This window comes from Mus caroli, chromosome 4 (genome assembly GCF_900094665.2).
Source record: "Mus caroli chromosome 4, CAROLI_EIJ_v1.1, whole genome shotgun sequence".
Lineage (NCBI taxonomy): Eukaryota > Metazoa > Chordata > Mammalia > Rodentia > Muridae > Mus > Mus caroli.
This window is the reverse complement of record NC_034573.1, coordinates 78,625,358-78,647,193: the sequence shown is the minus strand read 5'-3', so window position 1 is coordinate 78,647,193 and position 21,836 is coordinate 78,625,358. Positions and strand designations below refer to the sequence as shown.

Sequence of the window (21,836 nt, the reverse complement as noted above, 5' to 3'; positions counted from 1 at the left end):
GATTTCCCCCCTATGAAGCTCTGCCATCCTATCTAGGAGGAGGAAGTGAGGCAGAGATCATGATTCATCGTTTATAAAGAGGGTCTCAGAGCAATATGGTTGTAAACTAGTCATGAACTTTCCACACCAGGAGACAATGAATGAAGGTCATTCATTTGATCGGCTTCACCAGAGAAACTGAGCACAGTCCTCATCACCCTTTCATCCCCACATCTTTTGCAGTCACCATATAACTTCCATGGCAGTTCCCATGGTGATATGTTTCTGCAAAGTAGACTAGGACCCCTAAGAGAGTTTATATTGCAAAGCTGTTCCTCGGAAATTCAAATTTTATGTGATTTAATACCTTACAACATCATATTTTATTTAAGTGGACAAGAGCAAATTCTGGTCTCTATAAGAATGCTAACTGATACATCCTCTTTTGCAGAAGATGACCTCACACACCTAGCAAGGGTGAAAGGCTACCTCCTGAGCTCATAAAGTCTCTATCTACAGCCACTGATCTTCAAGGTCTCTATGTGGGGTAGAGGAGTTCAGAGTCTGAGGGCTCATGGCTGGTCTGAGGGCGTAGTGAGGAGGGCCCAGATAGGTAGTGAATATGGAATATACAGAGTCCTGCAGTTATTAAAAAAAAGTAATCCAAGGGGAAAGAAAACGACAGTGGAGCGGGGGTGTGTGAGAAGATGTTTTGACTACCCTGCCATGCCCACACCAGGTTACTTAGTGCGCATGTTTTCAAGTTCTTGCTCCACAATATCCTTCTAATTTCTATTACTTCTGGGGGAACTAAGATCTGCTCTGCTCTGTCTCTTCATTTGAGGAACCTAGGGCATCAGCTTATACCCCTCTCAAGTCTACCAAACTGATGTCTGGGCTCTGCACACTGTAGGCACATGGTTAAAATCCCTGACACCAGCCAACAGCAAAAATGAATTCTGGGGACTTCTGGGAAGATAATAACTGATTTTGGAACAAAGAGTTCAAATCCTAGTTTTTACACTTATTCTTAGAAGCTTTTTAAAGGAAACAAATGGATGGATCCAGGTGTGTGTGTGTGTGTGTGTGTGTGCTAGTTTTGACTGATTTAGACATTTGAGTTCTGGTAGAGTCATGCATCTCCATAAGGCTACAGGTGAGATTTTACTGTTTCTTGCTCAGAGTCAAGGAAGCATTATCAATCTACAAATACATGAGCTTCTTCTCTTTGTTTCCGTCCTCTGATGTTCTTCTCTGTATATGAAAATTTTAATGAACTTCTGCAAAAAATGATCATCATTTAGACTCTGACCCCAGTACCTGACTCCTTTCCTACAAACCACAAAACAAAGCTTAGAAGCAAATGCTTGACTGAGCTGAGAAGGCAGACTTATTTCTGACCTGTAAGCTTGAAGCCAGGATTCTTCATTATTCTATATAGCTAGAGCTAGGTAAAGAATCTCAGAGGTTTACCACCGAATGATAGTCAATGAATGCTTAGTGCACACCTATTGTGTGCACAATTTAAGGATACTGGAAGGAGTGAAACTGCATTTATTTATTTATTTATTTATTTATTTATTTATTTATTTATTTATTTATTTATTTATTGTGGCTCCTTTTGACACAGAGTGACTTATCAATGTAATTGCTGAGGTTTGAATTATGGTTGCAATATCCATGTATTAAACCCAAGTGTAATATATAAATCCAAGGGCCTTGATTCTTAGTTCGATACTATTTCCATGACATCATTCTTCACAGATAAAATAATTATTTCAGAGCCAGACAATGAGGCGAAGGACTGTTAACAGATTTATAGACAATACAGAGCGAGCAGGATGAAAACGAGAAAGCTGAATGCCTCTGCGTGGCATTCAAGGTCCTCCACGGTGTGCTTCCGGTCTGAGAGAAAGTCACCCTCCAGTCCTGCTGCACACCTCCGGGTCTGGCGGACCTGTTATGCTCCTGTAGACCTGCTTACTCTGTCCTCGCTGCTGAGGCCTTCCATGCTAGCACCATCCTGCTGACCAAGGTGTAGCTCAGTATCACCTCCTCCAGGAAGGCTTCCTCCAAGTCAGTGGTTCTCAACCTTCCTAATGATGCCCTAAATCTGTGACCCTTTAATACAGTTCCTCATGCTGTGGTGACCCACAACCATAAAATTATTTTGTTGCTATGTCATAACTGTAGGTTTGCTCCTGTTATGAATTGCAATGTAAATATCTGATATGCAATATTTACATATCAGATATTTGACTCCTTAAAGGGGTCAAGACCCACACATAGAAAGCCACTGCTCTAAGGCTTGTGTTCCTTGAGACTCTTCTTTTGCCCTTTGGCTTATTTTTAGATATTTGTAGGCATTCTTTCACCATCACCAATATGAGACATTGTTCTGGTAGAAAATGTTTCCACTGTTGTTCCTTTTTATCATTGTTTTTGTAGGGTAGACGTTTAGCAGTCTGATCATGGTTTTTTCTGACTTCTTTGACTCCACATGGCTTTGAAGGCCATCTTCCCCCGCGTGATGGCATCTTTCCATATTCTAAATTGTAGTTTTAGCTTTAAGTGTGTATCCAGGTTCAGTGGCAAACTGTAATTGTTTTCCCCAAACCCCTGCAAAACTGCTCCCCCATGTGCACAGGTATTCCTGCCAAACTTCTTTCTTGTGAACAAATTAACATATGTCCACAGAATATGGGAGGGACAAAGAAAAACAAGTCGGGGGGGGGGGGAAGGATCAGAGAAAAGAGTAAGCAGGAACATTGCAAAAGAAAAGATAGTCTCTGAAACTAAGAACAAATACAGATTGAATGTAAAATATAATTTGAATTTCAGCCAAGCACCCAAATCATAGAAAATGAGAGTACTTTTCCTCAAAAACAGAATAGATCCTTAGTCTTCTTTTTTTCCCTGCTAATTCAGTTGTGTTTCCAAATTAATAAATTTATTAATGGTTTCCATACAAAATTAAAATACTTTCATGTGACAGTTATACGCATTGTGATGAAGAGTTAGTAGGTCCTATTAAATAATGAGACGACAAAAGAAAGTTCTTAATTTAAACTAACATGAGTTAGTTTATTTTCTTTTACTTTTAATTTGTGCTTTTTAATTTTGACAGAAATTATATATACTTATGATGTACAACAGAATGGTCTGAAATGAATATTCTGTGTAAAATAGATAAATCAAGCAAATGAACATGAGCATCATCTCCTTTACTGAGGATTAATTTTTGTGATATATATATATATATATATATATATATCTTAATTTCCAGAAAGGACTTGGAATCTGTTTCCTTCTTGAAATTATGGTGGTCCTTCTTAGCAAAGACTTTCATGAAGGAATTTGGAACTTGTGAGTATGATTAAAAAAAAGGAAAGCAAACTAAGGTTACAACTCAGAGAACTGGATAAAAGCCAAGGACAACCAAACATTCACCATGGATGCAGGTGTCCTGCAGGGGAAAGATGGGGTGTGGTAGAGAAACTCAGGTAAAGGAAGCCAGAGATTTGTCTTTTTTACACGTCCATTTCCGCCCCATTAGAATCCAAATCTGTTTTCCCAGCACAGAAATGAGCAGTGATGGGAAGCCTTGCATGTGGGAGGAGCCGTGCTATTCCCATTCAGACTGCAGGATGGTGGCTAGCCACGGGAGCTCTGGGAAACAGCTGGTCAGGACACAGGTGCCAACCGTGGGTATTCTTGTCTGTAAGAGAAGCAGCCAGCAAGCTTGCCATGTGAGAATGACATGGTCATTCTCACGGGGTCCTTGGTGGGGACATGGCTATGCAAAATAAAGAGTTAGCAGAACCTATTAAATTATGAAATGACTGCAAGAAATTTCTTAAGTTAACATGAGCAGTTTATTTTCTAAGTTATTTGCTTTTTAAATTTGACAGATATTATATATAGTTATGATGTACAAGAGAAGGGTTTAACATAAGCATACTCTGTAAAATAGATAAATCAAGCTAATTAGCATCGCATTTTCTCTGTGCATGCTGATAACTGTGTGTAAGCCCACTCCATGCCAGTGACTGCTTTCTTAAACTCTGCCTTAAAGAGAGAAGCAAGAACATCCCCAACCCAAAGGTTCTGTAGCCTGGTGGCTGGTCACAGTGTTTTCCCGGTATGGCCCACCTCTCCCTCTGTTGCCAGTTTCTATGACATGAACCAAGGCAGAAATGAACTTGACTGACTCAGAATGGACTTGCGGGAGTGTTTTCTGTCACCATTGCCACAAATCTGCTAATGACAGTTTGATTTTTAAACCACAGTGGGCATTTTCAGGGCAATTTTACTTTAACTAAGCTATCTGTGACAAAACTTTTAACTGTCTCCCAATACCCTTTCTTTGTATATTTTGGGAATAAAGTCTGTGTGCAGGGCCAACCAGACTTTGTGGAAGACCCATGGGCATGCATGCCCATGAGACCAAATGCTCCCCAAGATGGTGAAAGTAGAGGGAGGGAGTGTAGTTCTAAATGATGTGCCCACAGGGAGAAAGCCATCCCCTGCTTTGTCTTTCCTGATTTTCTGGCTGGCATGAAGACTGGAGCAGCCTTCCTGCACAAGTTTACAATGGAAGGAGCCTTCCATTCCTGACACCCTCAAGCAGCACAATGCACCTGGAATTCCCTCCTGCACCCTTCAATGAGAGAAAGATGAGGGTGTGATACCCATAGGCTTAAAACACACGGTGGGGGAGGGGCCAAAAGTATGCAGAAGCAATTAAATAGGCAGGCAGAGCTAGCCCCAGAGCCAGACCATTTCATACCGGTCTTTTGCATAGTAACCTCAGATGATCTGTGAATGAACGGTATGGCTAATGTTGATCTTAGAAACACGTAAACCAAGCGCTCCTGAGATCTTAAAGTGCTTAGGATGGTTTGTTCATCCTGTGAAATAATATAAAAGTGCCTCTCACAAATTCCTAGAGGGTAATGGTCGAATGTGGAAAGTCTGTCTTTGCCCGGTTAGTGTGTTTCATATTTTAGGTAACAACCAGGTAAGTATCTGGGCTTCTCTCTGTCCTTTACTGCTGAGAAGCTCAGAACAGTGGCTGTGCTTGGTTGTCTCACTTTCTGCAGCCCTTAGGTTTAAAAACTCTTCTCATCTTTTGTCTTCCGACTTGTGGAGTTTGATATCTCATGTAGGGTGTTTCGTTTTTACATTGCAATTGTTCTCCAACAACCTTTCAGTTTGTTTGGGAAAAGATGGTTTATAACTACCAACAGCACCAGCAGTAGTAGCAGCAGCAGCAGCAGCAGTCACAACAACAACAACAACAACAACAAATCACTGTAGTTCTGATGGGGAAGCAGATCTCAATGCCCACTTAATGAGACTGCTAAATTCCACAGTGATTTCTTGGTGCCAAGACGCTGTTCTTGGGGTGACCGGTCTGAGTTGTGCTGTCTATCATGACTAACTTTCAAAGCCTTATATTTTCCCTTATACAAGTCAATTATTCCTTGCGAGTTACTTCATGGGAACAATATCATCCAAATGGAAAGGCTCATTGCCCCATCATCCAGTTCACCCCCTTGGTGGAACCGAAATAACACATCCTGACATCTTAGCTTCTGTTTTCACTAATCTAGTCTCTGATTAATCTCTTCCTCCATCTCCTACAACAATGGCATAGGGACAGATGAGGAACATAGAGAATCTAAGTCCTGACATTACAGTGTATTGTCTGCATCAGATTCTGGTTGGCCTGGTTACTCACAGCCCTAAAGTCAATGAAGCTGGAGATGACAAGCATGCTGGCCATGTGTCTCTAGGATCCTGGAAAAGACAGTCTGGGCATTAACTGTCATTATTACTGACAAAAGATAAAATTGTAAAACCCTCAAACGGATTTTTTTGAAGGCAGTACATCTTGTCTGTTCCTTCACACTTAAGCCCAATCAATGTCTACTGAAGTCATAAATTTAAAAGCATTAGCTTATTTATTCAAAAAATTAAATGAAGAGTCATGTTACAGTTCAGTAATTCCATTCCTAGGTATATACCCCAAAGAAGGGAGCACAGTCTAACATGTGTTTGTACATATATGTTCAACACAGTATTATGTACAACAGTCAAAGGCAGACGCAACCCAAATGCCTACTGACAGATGAGCAGTTAAACAACACATTGCACAGTACCGTGCTCGCTTCGGCAGCACATATACTAAAACTGGAAGGGAAGATTAGCATAGCCCCTGTGCAAAGATGACACGCACATTCGAGAAAGCATTCCATATTTTTGTAACATTTGAAATGTAAATAAATAAAATATCTAATAAAAATAAATTACTGGGAAAATAAAACCACTTTAAGGGTTTGCTATTAAGAAACAAAAACAAACAACAAGAACAACAAGAAAACACATTATCTATGGTGAACTATTTCTCAGTGTGAAAAAGGAGGGAGTTCTGACTCAGGTTACAGCACAGAGCCGTGAGGCATGTGTGACCCACCTATTTAATATGCCTAGAATGATAAAATTCACAGAGTCAGGGAGATAGAAACAGGATTAATGTTTAATGGTTCAGAATTGAAGATGATGAGGATGAGAAAGTTGAAGAGGATGATGGATGGTCCAACTCCGTGAGCGCATTCAATACTGCTCAATACAGCTAACGTGGCTACACTGGTAAATCTCATGTTATATATATATGTTTACCACAATGTATTTTTAACGAACAGGAAAAAAAATAAAGGGGAACCCAATTTACCTCTATGTAAAATCCACCAAGTTATCTCTTGCTTTAAACTGTTTTAAGTCTGAGCGGTCTACAACTTGATGTGATGATAAACACGGCTTGTTTTTTTTTTTTTAGAGGCTAGCTAGCAAGACCAGGGGATCTGCTTCCCACCCTGTCCTCACAGGTATAGCTGGGCCTCTCCAAGGCTCTGTCGGAGGCCACTCTCAGGGCATCTCTACTCACTCTCCCTGGACACGTGAGTCAGTCTGCTTTCTTGCAGAAGACTTATGCTGCTCATGGTATCGGATGTCTGTCTGCTTGCATTTGTATGTGGTTGTGTGGCTGAGGGAATCATGTAAGTGTGATTTTCCAGTACCTAACAGAGGACTTAGCAAACACGAACATGCACATACATAATGGGTTTACTCATGTTAGGCACATTTTAACATGCAGACTTCATATAAACATGAGCATATATCTTCGGGTATGAACATCCATAGATGTTTATAAATGTCTCCCACCCGTTCGTCAATGAAGCACAATGGCTGCTCTTTCTCCCTACTTCTCAAGGACCACTCCTGTGACTTTCTACTGGGTTCTACTTCAATATTTTCATACCCAAGGTCTCCAATCCTCAGGTCAAGGTAAGAACCTACTTTGCAAATGAATGTGACTCTATTTTCTTTTACATTTTTTCATTCTGGGTTATAAGGTTTCTAATGAAAGAGTTGGGCAGATTAAATTAAAAGGTAAAATCAGTTCTTCTAAATGTACCTTACAATGTGGACAAGAACAATGTATATGTCTGCTAGTACTGTCATCAGCAGGCAGTGACAATATGTGAGGTGACCTTTGTGCTGATTGGCTCAGTTTGGCCACTCACAAGGTCATATATATTTTAAAAATATGCTGTCTATGATCGAGATGTGCACATTTTATTCGTTAATGAAAATAAAAACATATGTCTAAAGATACTCAAATTCTACCATAAATCAATAATCAATAAATCAAAAGCAGCTACCATGGCCGAGTCATTGTGTTTTCTCACCAAAGAGAAAAATATATCTATGGAATATTATCAGCAATTCCACGATTTTAAAAAAATACTTAAAATTTAATATATAATAAAATTTGATACTGAGGTATACTCTAGTAATACATTTCTTAGTAATGGAATGGGATTTTGTTTACAGGAGAATTCTCTACTCTGTGTTGTCATGCAAAATCTTCAAGGGTTGTTCAAGGAAGAAATTGCTTTCACAACATATGAAAGCTATGAGAACAAGCCTGGGTTGGGGGTCGGCGGGGAGAGCCATAGCACCCCAAGGTAAAGCCTCCATGTGCACCCAGTAAAATTTGGAAAGTGAATTCACTCTGCCTCAGATTTCATTTTCTCCCTATTAAGTCAGAGTACAACACAGGCATCACAAAACCTGCCATAAATAATTCTTCACAACTGTCTGCTTCACTTTGGAGTGTCCTGGCCTTTCTCCAACTGTAAACCTGCATTTACTTTTACCACTAAAAGGCCAGCCCTGTGGATTTAGGCTGAGGAAGCTGAACCTGAAAGGGGGCGGGCTGTTCAGACAGCTCCTCTGCCTGCAGCATCATTCACAGCAAACAAACAGGACTTTAGTCAGGGAGCTGGGCAAGCCCTTGAACAATCTTGACAAGATTTATAAATAAGATACAGTGTTTGTTTATTTATTATTTGAAGAAAACTTTCCATTGTGTTCGCTTTCGTAATATAATATGATCTATATTTTTGCCAAGAGTAGGGTGTGGTTGCTCAGCGGCTTAGCTGATCATGAAATGTCATGCTTCAGACTTGAGTCAGAGCATCAAAACAACGCAGCTCTGGACTGGGAATGCCAGCACTTCCCCTGCTTCTGCTGGATCCCACCGCATCCCAGCGGGGGATGCTAGGAGTCTTCCTCCCTAGCTGCCCCAGGCATTCTGCTGGGGAATCTGGAGTCTATACTCACTTCTTCACTCTGAGACCACCCTCACTTACAGCCAGATGCTCACCCTTACTTCCTTTATCCCTTTCTTTCCTCCCTGTCGTTTTCAGTTGTTAGTTAAGTCTGAATGAGAGGAACTTGGCTTTGTGATTGCTGTCCAAACTCCTAGCAATAGGGGCGAGTGAGCTCTTATTTAAAAATAATGTTCCAAGTGCACGTTGCAGACCTTTCCCTTCAAAAGAATCAGGGATCGATTAAAAACAAAAACAAAAACAACATACTTTAATATTTTTCCCATAGAATCTGATTACGCCCGATAGGTTTAGTTAACTAACTTGATTGGCAATGTGTGCCGGTTTGTAGACTTTTGCATGTAAATTTTCTAAATGTAGGAGCTTAGCTTCTCCTGGTCACCGATGGAACCCAAACACTCCAAACAGCACTGTTCTCAAGTACCCAGTCAATGCTTATGATTAAAATAACAAGCAAGATGAGGTCCCCAGGGAAGCAGTGTGCTTGAAATATAAATAGCAACATCCTTAGCATCGAACTAGGGATCAGAGTGGCATACTTGGTATGCCCAATAAGGTACCAGGAAGGAACAATCAAATACAAAGGACATTTTGTTTATGATGTATTATTTCCTGGATACTTTCATTTTAGCATAGAAAAATGTATATATCACTCTAATAGGACATGGTCGACAGCAGATATTAAGTTCTCAAGTTGATACTTGATGAAAGTTTAAATAGTTGATTGTTTGAACATGTAGAACTATTGTCTCAAACAGATGTGTGAATTATAATAACAGGGTGACCTCTATAATTCAGTAATTATGACAACTTTTAGAAAAATATACAACTTATATTTTTAAAGGTTTCATTTGTTTAAGACATATCTTCTCAAAGCAGCAATATTGTTTATTGAAATATTGTTGATACAGAAACTTTGCACTCAGAACATGCAGGAGAATATTTTTGTCATAAAAATCAAAGAACTGCTCCAGTCCTTTCAAGATCCAAGATTTTATTGCTCTGGCCTTAAAAACTCACCCATGAGGAAAGCATACTTTTGCAAGTCACTCAGATTTCCCATTATCATTGGACAGAATGCCTCTTCAGTCAGCATCTCCTGGCCCAATCCTACTCAGCATATATGAAACCTCGATTAAGCTGTTTTCTCTAAGGAATATTCTGGAAATCTTATGAACTAAGTCAAGGAGAAGCTAGCATGTACCATAATTGAATCTACAAGCTTTACACTCAAGTACTCACATATTATATTCATACCCATATAGGGAAAGTAAGTTGCCATTTAACCATGAGTTAATCCATTAATAAATCAGAGAATCAACATTTTATAACAAGCATCAAAAACAAGAGAAAAAAAGTTCATGAAATACAGGTATGTCCCACATAATCAGGATGTAATTGTTGGGTAAAGTCGTGTGTGTGTGTGTGTGTGTGTGTGTGTGTGTGTGTGTGTGTGTGTGTGTGTGTTTGTTTATGTTTTATTGTTGGAATATATACACTAAGTCACCATTAGGTTGTATTATTGATTCCTATGAACACAGACACAAATCTTTTCAAAGTATTGATTTCAATAAAAAAAAAGAGGTTTCCAAAGTGCTTTAAAAGCTCGTCTTCTTTAAAATCCTGAGGTCAACTTTCACAACAGCAGAAAATGGGTAGGATGTGAGCGGGCAGTTTATTCTTCAAAGGCACGAGAGGCAGCACTGCATGCACCTAGTGATTTAGAACCCCAGAAGGCAAGATCATGGACCCCAGCCTCATGCATGGAATAGATTTGATTGTTGAGACACAGGCATATCCTCTCTTCTGTCCCTGGAGGAGAGTGGATGTCAGCTATGCCTACGTGTGATTGTGCATGAGCTAAGACAGAATGGGAGCAAGCTGAAGAATTCTCGAGGTAAAAAGAACCTTTTTTTTTTCTCTTAAATTGAAACATAATGTGTCTAAAGAAAATTACAAGTAGGAATTTTTCTGTATCCCTGGGGGAAAGGGAAGGCCCAGTAGCTTTTTCTAAGTCCTCTTTGTTCTCTAGCTTCCTGTGCTGTTGTCTAAAGAACTACTCAGGATCCATTCTGGAACTACTCAGGATCCATTCTGGCTTTCTGAGGACAGAGAGATGCTGAAGAGGTGAAACTAGTCCATGTAGGCATTTGTCTCTGTGTATAATTGATCATTTTTGGTATATGCTTAATATACATATATTTCTTTTTGTAACTTCATTTTATATTAACTGATATATCATATCATTATTCCCTCTAATTTATCAAAATTGTTTCCCACGTTTGTGGCTCGACTCCATGTTAGAGTAGTCATTTAAAAGTCCACAGCATTGTAATGTATGATAGATGACAACATACATAAAGTACATAGATATTAAAGGCTTCCCGAAGGATACATAATTTAAAGATATTGATGTGTGAGGTGACAAAATTGTATGCAGTGGAGGAGGAGAAGGAAGAGTTTCTTTCAAAATGAAAAGACTGTGCATATTTCCAAGGACTGCTTCAGATTTTACAGGAGAGGGACAGCCAGATATCATGCCTGGTTTTGTGGTGGTTATACTGTACTCTGGAAAAAATAGGAAACAAAAACATTAAAAAGAGCAGGTAATTTCAGATAGTAGCAAAGGCCATGCTGCAGAGAGAGCTGACACAGGCTCAAGGTGGTGGTGTACTCTGAGACCAATATTCATTTGGGGAAGATCTCAATGAAAAAACTAAAAGTAGTCTCAGTTTCCAGAGAGACAAAGGGATGTATATTTGAAAACCAGAATTGAATGAACCTTTATTTTTAAATATTCCTGACTCGAAAAGAAAAGGAAATAAAAATACATTTACTGAACAAAGAAAAAAGAAGTCCAGGCAGCTAAAGATGTTTGTAGAAGTTTATATGAAATGAATATGTTAGGTATCATGTATGATGACCCTTGCTCAGCCTGCAAATGGTGTACTTGCAATTTTCTCTGTCCACAACCTTGGTGCCCTGGTTAAGAGATTTTTATCTAGGAAAATGGGACGGCGAGTAGCCTGAGCAATCAGAGCCCACTGATGAAGTGTGGAGCAGTGAGAGTTGTGCTGTTTACCACAGCACAGAAGGAGGGTATGTAAGTGAGGGCTGAACCCAGGCTATCGGGATAACAAGGTCTATCAAGCACCAACAGCATTTGTGAAGACCTTTCCTGGAGTCCTAGGAATAATTACAGCATCTCTATCCTCAGCGGGGTACGGAAAACTTGAAGGCTGTTCCGAGGAAGTCAACCAGCATGATTAAGAATTGAATAATGGGGCCTCTGAGAAAAGGTATAGCCAAACTGGAGTTACTTAGCCTGGATTATTTATCTTGGTGAGGACACATCCAAGGTGGGGCTTAATGTGATCTTCAAGAATATGAAAGGTAATGGTGACTAACTGTTCTTTATGACCTCAATGAAGAGAACAAGTTGAAATGGGAGGGCTTTTAGTTAGAGATAAGGATTTTGGATTATTGAGGTATCCAAGACACAATGAATTTACACAAGCACACATTTTGAGTTTCCTTCTTTAACTTTTAATCAGGGGGATATTAATCTTAGATCTTTGAGCATTTCACACTGCTGGAGTTGGGAATTCTTAGTAAGTCAGCTGAAATTTTGTAGATATGTCTATGTATTTGTTTTCCAGGAAGAGAATTGGCAACTTTTGTTATATGATGTCTATGCTACACGTGCCTTAAGAAAATTCACTGCTTAAAGTTTTTGTTTATATTCTTATTGGTTTAGATAAACTGAGGCACACCTTCTTCTGGAGGAGGAGAGTAGACAAGATGCCATTTCAAGTCACTCTAGATTCTTATAAAATGTTTGAGAAAATTTGAGACTTGTGTGAATGAGATAGCAAAGAAGAGAGGAGAGAGGGAAGAAGGAGGAAGAAGGAAGAGATGGAACAAGGGAGAAGAAGAGAGGGAGAGAGGAAGAGGGGGAGGGAGAGAGAGGCAGAGAGAATGAAGGGATGGGAGAGGGGAGGGAGAGAGAGAGAAGGTGAAGGAGGGTGAGGAGGAGGGAGAGGGGGGGAGGCGAGTGGGGGAGGGGGACGGGGAGAGAAACACAGAAAGGGGAAGGGAGGTATTTTAGGACTTACTAGTTTTTAAAATACACATAAGTGAAATGCATTTATGAATATATTTAAGAATATGTGTCATAAAATGAGGGTGTAAGTGGTACTCCTTTGGAATGGTACCAGCTTAAAAACATTTGTAGCATATGAGCACATGGGAAAAAGGTATTCTGTGGAATATTTAAAACATATGGGTTTTGTTTGTATTTCTTCCAAATGTTTGAGAAAAGTGAACAACTTGTACCTGTATACAATCGTGACTATGAATGCACTATTCTGTTTGAACAAAAAATGTATTTATAAGTGAGCCGTAAAGCACTGAGAGAAATCATAATGTTAATAAGTAGGAGGCTATCGGGTTCCATATTAAGCCTCTCATACCTGCAACTCACTTCGCAATGAATAGCAAATTTAGCTTGATGGATTAAGCAGTTTTCAATAAATATAAATTTAGGAGATCCACAGGAAGTGATGTAATAAAACTCATGATTAATTAGGTATGTAGATAATATTCACACCCACTCAACCCCATGAATTGGGTGGAGGAGGGAAAGTGCTGTATTCATAAAACAGGTGAAACACAGAAAACCACTTTGTCTCCCCTAGGTATTTGAAGCAGTAACAGAGGACACTGTTCATGTGGTCTGAGATGCTCCTCCGTATCGCGTGGGTAATGGTGGCTGGTGTGGCACATGCTCACAATCATTTTTATTTTCTGATCATTGATCTCATCGCCTATATTTATTTTATAAGATACAAAGAAACTTCAAATTTTCACTACTCCTGGTACCATTGTCAAAAAGAAAGAGAGCAGTACAAACTTCTAAGGAAATTGAGAGCCAGAAGGAAAGCGAGGTAAGGCAAGATCCAGACTCTGCTCTCTAGAATTCTGCACTGAGAGTATCGGATGCAAGCCCATGATGTCAGGATAGTAGCTAAAAGAGGTAATTGTGGACTCTTTGGGTGTGTTTGAGATATTTGCATTAAGGCTTTGGTCTTCATCCTAATTAATAATAGTTAATAACATGTGAAACTGAGCATGTTAAGTTCCAGCTCTGGAGCAATCAGATAAATATCTTCACACAAGAGCCTTTTAAGTCATACAATATTAAGTGAATATTTTTAAAAAGTGACAATAGTTCCTCTAATAAATGCCAAGATGTATTTTGAATGAAACCTGATTTGTGCCCCATTACATGACCAAAATAAGGGTGCAGATAAATGACCCAATGTAGACACATAAGGTTTACTCTGCCATGGTACAGATACAAAGTGGTGTTGTTGTGGATGTTAAATGAACTCTAAATTGGTGATGACCTAAGTGATGATGTTGGTGATAACAATGATGATGGTGACAGAAGAGCACTGTATATAGTTGCCCTACCATGAAAATTAGCACTGCAGTGAGTTCTCACATGGAGATATGCATGTGCACAGTATGCTTTTCATACACTTGTGCAAACGTGATGATTTTCAGGGAAGAAACTGCCATATGGACTTTCTCCTAAATCTGAACTTCAGGAGAATTTGGATGCGTTTGTATGTTCTGATGACCTCCAATCTCAGTTCTCTCTCTCTCTCTGTGTATGTGTGTGTGTTCATGTGTATGTAGATATATGTTCACATGTGCATGCATGTGCTTGTATGTTTGTGTATGTGTTTGTGAATGACTATGTGAAGGCCACAAGTCAACTCAGTGTCTTTCCCATTCTCTATTTTCTGATACAGAGTCATTCACTGAAGCTGGAATTAGCCACAGCAGATATACTAACTAACCAACAGGTTCTGGAATTCTCCTGTCTCTGCCTTTCAAAGATTGAAATACAGGCTTTCGTTGCTAGAACTCACTTTTATAGGGACTTTGAGGGATCCAATTTAGGTTCTCCTGCTTAAGCAGCAACCACTTAGCCATCCACCCCAGAACCACTTCTAAATCACATTTCTTGGAATTTCCAAAAGTACTTTGGCAAAATTTTGTCTAAGTGAAAAATTGAGGGTGCGAAAAGTCAGGATACCAAATAAAAGAACAATTCCAAATTCTAGCTTCAAAGAAGGCTCCTTGAATTAAAACTCCATGAACTCACATGATGGTGCTTGTCTTAAAAGTCAATGAAGTAATTCCTCCTGGAAGTCTGCTATACTCCAGTTTTATATAATTTTATGTAAACAGAACAAAACAAAAAGCATGGCTTTGGAAATAGAATATATTTACTTTTAAAGATTTGGTTTTGATTATTTTTAAGTTATGTATCTTATATATTTATTATTTTTAAGTTTAGTTTTAAGGTGTTGTGTAGCCTCCCCCAGCCTGAAGCAGGCTATGCAGACCTTGTGGCCACTGAGGTGGGGCCACCTGTCTGGCTTTCTTTTGATGTGTCAACTGCTGCCTGCTGTGACACCTTTGAGTCAATCCTCATTGCACAGCATCTTTGGGCTGGCTCCGGGCACCAAGGATGGACTGGCAGGGGGGATGGACCTTCCCCCTTTATAAGCACAGTCTCTTAGTAAACTCGCTGGCCTTGATCAGAGAAAATTTGTCTTGGCTTCATTCTTTTCTCACTGTCTAGTCTCTCTTTCAGCCCCAGCCTGCCTTCCAGGAGTACTGGTTCATGTAGGCCACGGTTGGCTTACAACTACAGTGTTGTATCTGCCCGTTGGTATATGCAGATCCCCCTAAAGCTGGAATGAGAGACAGTTTTGAACATATAGTTCAACTTATGTAGGTACTGAGGAACAATGTAAGTGCTAAGAACCCACTCTGGGTCCTCTAGAAGAGTAGGAAATGATCTTAACCCATGAGCCACCTCTTCATCTCTGGAAAGAGGGTATTTTGATCTCCATAAGGACATTCTGAGTCTAGCTCTACTAAGAAAGAGAGACATCATCCTTGATGACAATTTTCATTCAACCATATTGTTTCTTATAATCTCCCAATTTATTTTTTTTTTATTTTTTATTTTGAGGACATTCAGTAAGGGTAAAGATTTTGGTAAGTTTGTTGTTCCCCAAAGTTTCTTGTATTAAAAGCTTTGTCTGTAGCCCTTGGTTCTACTGGCAGGTGGAACTCTTAGAAGGTAAAGAAGTTTAGGTCAGCATGACAGAGCTCTGAAACTGGTGAGCATGAACACAGCTGTGATCCACTCCGTTAACATAAGCCCAAACACTGGGACCAATCCACCATGGACAAGAAACTCTAAAGCTGTGGCCAAAATAAACCTTTGCTCCTATTTGATTATTTTGACAAAGAAAGATCTCTCTCTCTCTCTCTCTCTCTCTCTCTCTCTCTCTCTCTCTCTCACACACACACACACACACACACACAGATGTATGTATGTACGAATATAGTTGAGTCTATCTAGCATCAAGAATGATAATTTTCTTTAAGCTAATTACTCACTCATTTCAAATTAAAAATAAAACTGGCCTTTTTATTGACTGATTGCAATTAAATCATAACAGATATTATAATAATTGAATAACAATGCTGTCATGCTATACCTCCAAAGTATTTTTTAAATATTAGGTTTACTGAGGTATCATTTAAATAGCTAAAAGCCACCCACTTCAACTTATAAGTCTATGCGTTTTGACAAACAGTTGTAGTCACATAACTCCCTAAGCAACCATGACACAGGATAGCTCCATCACTCCAAGGAGCTTTTGTATCCCTATGTTAACCTCTCCACTTCAATTACTAAATATCCATCCACTGTGTGGACAGAACACATTTGTTTATTCATTTAATGGTTAGTGGATATTTGGGAGGCTTCCAGTTTGGGGTGGTTATGAATAGAGCAGCAGCCATAAACATTCCTATACATATATTTGCATGGAGATACATTTTCATCCCCCTGTATAAATATCTCAGAATGGATTTCTGAGTTATATGGTAAGTATATGTTTAACATAAGCAACTGCTAAGCTGTTTTCCAAAGTGCCTTTCTCATTTTACATTCTCACCACAGTGTTAGGGCACCAGCTTGCTTGCATCCTTGCCAGCAGTAGGGACTGTTAGATGTTAAAGTGTCAGCCACATCACTAGGTATGTAGCAGTAGTATGTCACTGTGATTTCAGGATACATTTTGGAAAGTGCTTATGAAAATCCTCTCATGTGAATTTTCTGGACATGTCTATTTTCTGACTGTTAATATTTTGTCCAGTTTATGCTGAGTTGCTAATTTTTGTATTACTGAGGTATTAGAGACTTTTTTAAAAACATATTCTGGACACAAGCCTTTGCAAAGTTTGACAACATGAGAGTTAACAGTATTATTTATCAAAGTACATTGTACCAACAAGGAAATATTAATTTTAATGTGACTTTTTTCTAATTATTTATGACTTGATTAAATCAAACACATTGCCTCTAATAGAAAAACAGCAGATAAAATTAAGTCATAGTACAGTCATATACTATATAGTCCAGAAACAGAAAGATAACTGGCCCTAATAATGAGTACAAATCATAATCTTTTATTTAAATTAAATATCTGAGCTGTTGACACGTTTTCAGGATAACTTTTGCTACTTAATCAATAGGCTGTTTCTGTTTTCCATTTCCAATGGAGTGCAAAGGGTTGAGTTATATTCTCAAAAGTTCCTCCTTGAAAGCCCTCAATTCATCTCTCTTACATAGCTAGCCTTCCTTAACATTGATAGGAGTAAGTATGAAAGTTAAAAGCACAGAAGATTTCATGGCTAGGAGGTAGGGAATATCTGGAAATAGATAGAGGAAGGGGAAAAATATAATCAAAGTATACTGCATAAAATTTTTAAATATACATACATATAAACATGTACATATGATTTTTCAGTAACTGTTTCTCCTGGCAATGAGTAGTCTTTCTCCATAAATGGGCATAGTACTTGAACAAGAACAAAGAAAGTTCCTGTATATTATACTCATAGACACATTTTCAAGAAAAGGATATTAACCATCAAAATGTACACTGCTTAATACTACTAATAACCAGAATAATCTCACCACTGAGAGATTATAGACACAGAAGGTCTAAGAAGACATACATTTCATACACACATTTCCTTCTCACAGAGAGGTCACAGTTTCGGCACACGATGCTTTGTAGAAGGCAAAGCACATCAGAGAAGTAGTTACATTGTAGAGAGCACAGAGACTAGGATAGAGCAAATGCCTAGCACACACATAATGGACAATGAGATTATTTACTTGGTGTGGTATTCAAAGTCTGGTAGAAACCATCTAGAATTATGTTAATATTTATAACTCTTCAGAACCTTTGTTTTTGCCATTATTTTAATTCACAACGATGAATTTTAAGGTCAGCTTTAAAACGTGCTTTTGGTAGGTGATTTTTCTAACTTAAGGTTTCCGGGCTTGGAAGTGAAATATTTGAGAGGTAGGTCATGACCTTTATAATACTTTGCTCTGTTCCTGGCTGCTGTGACGCTTGGCCCCAATATCACTGTAGTTTTCAAGCTTCTTGGTTTGATTACAATAGCAATCATTCTCCCTTGACACCAACTGGATGACTCGCTCATCCAGCGTCCTGCGTCCTTCCCACGTTGGCTCTCTGGCAGCAGACCCTTGCTTCTGCGTGCCAAACGTCTCTCTCCAAGGCTCCTTGACATTTTTCCCTGAGTAGCTCAGCAAAAGCAACACAAAAGAGCAAACCCCTGGAGGGATTCTTAACTGGGGATTCAGAAGTTAACAAAAGGGCTCCTTAGTGAGACTTAGGGTTTTGTTTACTAATTACTTTATGTTCTCTCTTGTTTTCTGGGTAGAAAGGGGGTGTACATTTCTTTTGTTTTTATGGAGTTCTGAAAATGTTTGCGGGGCTATCAAAGCTTTCTACTGAAAGTTTACAGACAAACCAAACAGGATTTCTCCTATCACCGTGCATGAATATTCAGCACTGCCAAAGTTTTTATACATCCGAGTTCAGGCTCCTATCACTACAGAGCCCCCGCCATTGCTCTCCTTGGGAACATTCATACAGAGTGAGGTGAGGAGCAGTGGGTGGAGCCAGGAGTCTCATTTAAGAAGCAATGAATGACTTTGGACATTTGAGAGGGATTTGTATAGGTCTGTCTGAGGTCAAATCCTTCCAGGGTCCTCTTGCTCAGACTCCACTGTGGCTAGGGTTCCGCTTTACATCAGGTGAACAGACGAGCCAAGGTGACCTCTTACGGAACACTAGGATGCTGTCGCTTTTCTTTCTTTTGGAGGGCTCTCTTTTCCCCCACAGAGGTCTGTGGTGTCTCCCCTTCCGACCTCCCCATAGGTATGACATCCATTTTCCCCACTATCTCGATGAATAATGACACAGAGGGCATGCAGCCAATCCTACCAGCACTTTACACTACAGAATAAAAAGGCACCAAAGCAAACACTCTCCAACCCCCAGCCTCAGGGATTGTGACTAATTTCCAAGCTCTCTTTGCTCTGTAGTAGAATCCTGGCTGTCATTTCACACTTGGCTTTTTTTCACAGAGCCCTTGAGCAAACTTTATTTACAGTGTACACGGACTTTCATTACTACATAATGCAGAAAATATTTGCTTCACTATGAAGCCAATTGGATATTTATTTTGATTTTTGTTCCTTGTGGTAAACAGAACTCAAAACACTCTCTACTACCATTGTTCCAATCTAGTCAAAAAAATATGTCAACAATCAGTACAGCAATTGTGTGGCCCAGATCTGGTGATTGCCTCACCTCCCCTCCAGCTAAAGGAAAGTTTTGCTTAAAAAAAAAATGTCAATTTGAAACTTGAAAGCAACCCTCACCCATCAGGACTGTCTCCAGCTCACACTCAAGACTGCCTTTCTCAGGATGTCACCGCACAAGAACATCTTCTCAAGGTTTTGGAATGAAACTTTTTCTTTGGATTGGGTCCCAAAGCAGGTTTCGTTTTGCTATCAGACAAAATAGAAGAACGCCAAGGGTGAAAGTCCTTTCTGGTTTAGAAGGACGGAGGGAAGAACCATCGTGGGGGGAACGCACGTTTACACACAGATGCAGTTGTTTCTAGTAACATTATGTGCCACTGGCTTTTCTGATTGCACTTCCTTCGAGAACCAACTTGCTCTGCGCACCTCCTGTGGCTTGCAAAGATTGTCCAGACTTGGAATGGACCCACCTGGCTTTCTGTATGGTCCCGTTTCTGCATATTCACAGTACAATAAACATGTCAGCCCAAACTGCCTGCTCAGCACACTCACTGTTGACTCTCCGTGATGAATACTTTTTATAATTTGATAGACTTTTGACTGATGTTAAATCCTGCCGATAAAGCCCATACCTGATTATTTTTGCATTTTAAAGAAAGAAAAATAAATCCGGAGTAGCACAGCGATTTTAGTTCATCTTTTTAAAGTGCTCTGAGTGAACCACATATGCGTGCCAGCACAAATCCAGACTAATATTGATGTCAACACCCCCCTGGGTGTACCTTCCCTCTGAGAATTTGGAAGTGAGATTAACTTTCCATCTTAGACTTAAGCCCGCATATAGTGTTTCTGGAACTTTAATCCTAAAAGATCACTTCTCAGTGGCTTTTTCTCTTCCCTATTCCATTGGGCATTTATTAAACGTCTGCCTTCCCGCTGGAGGTGATCATCAGCCAAGCTAATGTGCTGTGCAGTAGGGAATGATGTCTTAGGTTCTGGAATCAAAGCCTGGCTCTGTCACTTCCTGGCTACATGATCGAAAGCCAGCTACCAACATTCCTGCTGCCAGTTCCTTCTAGAAAACAAGGAACAGCCTTTCATAGCGAACATGACTGGGGAGGTAGAGGCAGAAGGTTGGCGAGTCCAAAGTTAGCTTGAGCCACAAAAAAGACTTCATCTTTAAAAAATGTGGGAGGAAATACATCAACATAACAAGAATTAAGTGTAAGGTACTCTAAAATATTTGGTATAGAAGTATACATAGTTAATACTGGCTTCTTTTTGTTCTATGCACACTGTTCTGAATCTTATTAATTTTTCTCACTTTACAAGAAATGTAGCTGTTTTAACATATTGGATTTTCTAAACGGAAACAAGCAAAAGGGAACTAATGATCATTTAATACAAAAAAGTCAAATGAAAAAATTCTAGATGTCACCAGTCAAAGAGTCAAATACTGGCAATAGTTGAAATTGTGTGTGTGTGTGTGTGTGTGTGTGTGTGTGTGTGTGTGTGTAATGCATGTGTATGGAGTGTGCATCTACTCATGGACATATGTGGGAATGCTTATGTGTGTGCACACACAGCTGGAGGCCCAAGGTCAATGTCTGGCATCTTTTCTTAATCACTTTTTACCTTGATTTTTAGAGTCACTGGACCTGTAGCTAGACTGGGTAGCCAATGAGCTTCATAGGTCCTCCAGTTTCTGCCTCACCTGAAGTCTAGGATTAAAGGTATGACCTCCATGTGTGCATTCTGGGGATCTGACTTCACATCGTCCTGATTCTGCAGCTGGTACTTTACCGACTGAGCCATCTCCCAACCTATGTCCAGAAGCTTAGACAGGAATCGTGAATAATACTTACTTCTTGGTCAATCACTTGCTAACTTCTCATTTACAGTAAAATATCTTTACTTTGTTTATTCCTCAAGAAAGTGGAATGTCACAGCATTAAAATCAGAATAAGCAAATGCTGGTGTTTATTACTACTTAGCCATTTTTATGTAGTAAGATATGGTAAGAGAGATGCCTCCGTCTGTGAAGTGCTTGCTATGAAAACTTGAAGACCTGAGTTTGAAACCAGCACTGTATATATATTATTTCTAGCTCTGGGGAGGCAAAGACAGAGGAGCCATAAGGGCTTGTTGGCTATTCTAGCCAGACACATTGGTGAACTATAGATTCATTAAGAGACATTGTATAAAAATATGAGGTGGAAAGAAATTGAGTTAGATACCCAGTATTGGCCTTAGGCCTCCACATGCATGCAGACACATACATACACATATAAAACACACACACACACACACACAATACATGGTCTGTGTAAGAAAAAGATACATCAGAGTGAAATTAATTTTATATTTAATGGAACTATGAAGATTTCGTCTTTCAAGTCCAATGTCTAATTTAT

At 39.4% G+C, this 21,836-nt stretch overlaps 1 protein-coding gene and 1 pseudogene across 1 annotated transcript in view; one reads left to right on the top strand and one right to left on the bottom strand.

The window, feature by feature from the left end:
* Adamtsl1 (ADAMTS like 1) overlaps positions 1–21,836 on the bottom strand; it is an 883,891-nt gene that overhangs the window by 367,469 nt on the left and 494,586 nt on the right. The gene's annotated exons all lie outside the window — the stretch shown is intronic.
* LOC115030910 lies at positions 6,145–6,245 on the top strand (annotated as a pseudogene).